The sequence below is a fragment of the Octodon degus genome, unplaced genomic scaffold (assembly GCF_000260255.1).
Source record: "Octodon degus isolate 3935 unplaced genomic scaffold, OctDeg1.0 scaffold00304, whole genome shotgun sequence".
NCBI lineage: Eukaryota > Metazoa > Chordata > Mammalia > Rodentia > Octodontidae > Octodon > Octodon degus.
In genome coordinates this window covers 874,608-878,524 of record NW_004524880.1, presented here as the reverse complement: position 1 = coordinate 878,524, position 3,917 = coordinate 874,608, and positions in this window count along the sequence as shown.

The window sequence follows — 3,917 nt, the reverse complement described above, 5'->3', positions numbered from 1 at the left end:
GCTATCTCCCCAGCCAAATTCTTTACTTCTTGAATTACAAAAGTAACGTTCCGTGTGTGAAACCTAAAGGACAAACATCAGTGCTAAGAAAGCCTTCAACAGGGAGCTCATGGCACATGCACCTGCCTGGAAAGAGCAAGGGTTTTTTGTTTGTTTGTTTGTTTGTTTGTTTTCGGAACCAGGGATTGAACTTAGATCCTTGTGTTTGCCAGTCAAGCGCTTATCCTACTGAGCCATCTCCCCGGACCCCTTACTTTTCTTTTTCTTTTTTTTTTTTTAAGTGCAAGGTTCGGAGTTCAATCAAAAAAAAGGCTTCAAAACTGGCTCTGGGCTGGGTCCCCAGCTGTCACCTCCACAAACTGGGGGTAGGGTGTGGTCCTGCAGGACGGGGAGCTGGGCTCTGTGGTCCCAGCAGCAGCAGCAGCAGCAGCAGCAGCAGCAGCAGCAGCAGCAGCAGCAGCAGCACCGCTATCACAAGACTGGGTGGGCTCAGTGCACGTGTGCGTGTGTGTGTTTACACGCACGAGTACACACGCACCTTTCCTTGTTGGGAAGTCAGGAACTGCAAGTGGCAGGTGGCCGGATTAGACACATAGACTCCTGGAGAGGTGGAGCAAGCCAAAGCCAACCCAGGGGAGCCTCGCACCCCAGCTCCTGGGCAGCACAGATGAGGCAGGGAGATTTCATGGTGGTGTTGGCATTGGGGGTTGGGCAGAGTGGAATTTACCGAGGCCCTTGGAAGGCACGGCCTTATTACCAGCAACTGGCTGAAGCGAGTTCCAAATGGCTAGCCCTGCCAGGGAGCCAAGCAGGTACTCACAGGGTGCAAGCAGGAGCATGAAGGCTGCGTGCGTGGGGGCTATTGTAAATGTAAAGAAAAATTTAAAACTCATATTTCTAACCCTAGTATCTTTCTTAGCGCTGGGATTACAGGTACAGCACCACCAAGCCCAGTCTCAATAGGCATCTCAGCATGCCCCAAGGGCAGGGCCAGCATGGCACTCCAGCATGGCACTCCAGCATGGCACACCCAGGCCACTGCGCTAAACAGGCACTTTAATCCGCTGAGCTGTCTGGCTGGCCCTTTTCTTTTTTTTTCTTTTTTTCTTTTTGGCTGAACCAGGGATTGAACTAAAGCCCTTGTGCTTGCCAGGCAAGTGCTTATTCTATTGAGCAAGCACTTATTCCACTGAGCCATCTCTATGGCCCTCTTTTCTTCTCTTTTCTTTTCTTTTTTTTCCCCCTTTGGCCGGCTCTGGCACCACATATGGTGCTGGGGATCAAACTGTGGTCCCTGAGTGTTTGCCTAAGAAAGCACTTTAGACCACTAGTCGTCTCACTGGCCCTATTTACTTAGTGCAGGCTCTACAGGGTCCCACTGCATAGATTGGACTCCTAGTGATGACCCTCCTGTTTTCAGCCTTCCAAGCGCTGGGATTACAGGTGCGCAGCGCCATGCCCAGTCTCAATTGCCGTCTCAGCACACCCTGGGCCAGGGCCAGCACAGCACACCAGAGATCGAACCCGGTCCCTGCATCTCCCAAAGCAGGCACTTTGATCAGCTGAGCTATCTGGTAGCCTACCCCTCGCATATTAGATTAAGGATGAGGCTGGGGAGCATGGTAGGTTGTCATAATTAGCATAAAACCTAAGTAGCCCTGCCTGCCACCCCAAGCCAACCGCAAGGTAGGAGCAATTCAGCCAGACAGTGCCGCTTTGCTCACCTGCAAGTCCGCGTTGGTGCCTCAAGGCCAGCTCTGACAATGACTGATTCTTCCCCCAGGTAGTAGGGCAGTAACTTACTAGTTCCTGTAAGAGCAAATTCTTTCCAACAACCGGTGACAAAGACAGGTGTAACCAACTACAGATGCTATCTGCCTCTGCCTTTTCCTACTTCCTTCTGAAACCTGGGTAAGACCGGCATTTGGCAGAGACTCTGCGGGCCTACTCATGTAGCAAGCTGCCTTCCTGGTGCCCCATCTCAGGCTTGGTCTGGTCCTGAATTCCGCAGCAACAGCAAGTTGTTCTGTACTTAGTTATGTGTGTTTGGCTGGACGTTGTTAGGCAGGTTCCTTCCGGGCAGTTTGAGTTAGAGGATGTCATTTGCCACGTGGTCGGAAAGTCGGGGGCTGAGAGCAAGGGCCGTCCATCATGTCCTTGACTGGGTTAGGCTTTCCAGGGTAGAGGGAGCATGAATGTAGCCCGCAGCCTGTGATGCCATGGGGTGCGGCCAGGCCGACTTGGGCCACACCACCTCAGCAGTCAAGGCTGAGCCCAGAAGTCCCACTAGGAAAATGCCAGATTAGAAACGCTATTACATTTTCTATGACAACTGGAACATCTGGTGGTGACAAAATGAACTCAGGACCTCACCTGAGGGAGGGGCTGCGGGGGTGGCACCCCAGGCAGGCGGCAGCTGGGTTGGGGCTTAAAGCCCTGATCCTCCTGTTCCCACACACAGCCTCCCCGGGACTGTGCACCACGTGGCCCCCTCTCAGGTGCATCCCGTGCCTGGGCCTTGGTTACTGTGTGGGTGAGCCAAGGGCTTCCAGGTGCAGCCTGCGAGGAAGCCTGTGCCTTCTCCCCGTGTCCTCTCATGTGGGTGTGCTTCCGGCCCAGCCCTCCTTGAGAGGTCCTTCTGACCCTGTCCCAGCCCCGCATCCTGCCAAAGCACCTCGAGAGCTCCGAGGACGATGGGCTCTTCCTGAACCCTGGCTGCCGACCACCGCAGACCCTCAGGCCTCAGCGCTTCTGACCCCTGCAGCACCAGGCAGGCTGTCTAACCCTCCAGGGCCACTGCGGGAGGGAGTTGCCGCGGCCAGCGAGCAGAGGACCCTGCCCACCCCCACCCCCTCCTCAGCTCTTGCAGTCTTCCTGCCCTCCTCTGAGCAGTGTCCTGTGGGAAACGCACCCGACTGCTGCCACTGCTGGGCAAGCTGCGATGCGCTCTCATCCTCTGTACCAGCTCCCTCGAGGGCCCGGCCCTCCTGACATGATGGCCTGTGACATTTCTGCCTACTTCGCTGTCAATAATAATAAGGACCCCACTGCCCGCACCAGCTGTTCAGTCTGGGAGCTGGCCACAACAGCAGCGCGGCTGGGTCCCAACACTCTGGGAGACCAAGCAGGATGAGAACCCCAAGTTTCAAGTCTAGCCTGGACAACTAAGCAAGACCCTGTCTCAAAAGTTTAAAAAATGAAGAAAGGGTTGGCAATACAGCTCACTGTGAGGGTGCTGGTGCTGGGTTCCTCTCCAGTACCAGAAAGAAAAAAGAAAGGGAAGCAGGGCAGATGCACTGTGGAGTCGCTTGCGATGTGAGTGACCACAGAGTGACCGGCTGCCTCCACACAGCATGGAATTGGGTCTCCTTTTAAATCCCACCACCCTTTATTCCAGGAAATTTTATTTATTTTATTTACTTATTATGTGTTTGGCATAAGATCTACCACACAGCATGGACTCAGTGATTCTCCTGCCTCAGCCTCCCTAGCACCAGGATTACAGGTGTGCTCCCCCACTCCCAGTTCTGGGGCAGCATGGCATGCAGTGCCAGTGATTGAACTCGGGACCTTGAGCTTGCCAGGCAGGCACTTAGATCACCAAGCTATCTCTCCAGTCTTCCAGGAAAATTTTATAATGGGGTAGGATAAAAAGATGAAGAGGTAGAAACAACACAAGAAAAATCACAGTTTTAAAATTGCACTTTTTTCTTTCACTACCTAGGTCAGAACCCAGAGCCTTAGCGCTGTACTCTGACCGCAGCACTTGCTACTTTGTGAGACAGCGTCTCATGAAGTCACTAAACTGCCCAAGCCATGCTCAAATCTGAGATCCTCCTGCCTCAGCCTCCTTGAGGGCTAGGATTATAGGTATGCACCACCACACGGAGCTCAAATTGTGCTGCTAAAAAAAAAAA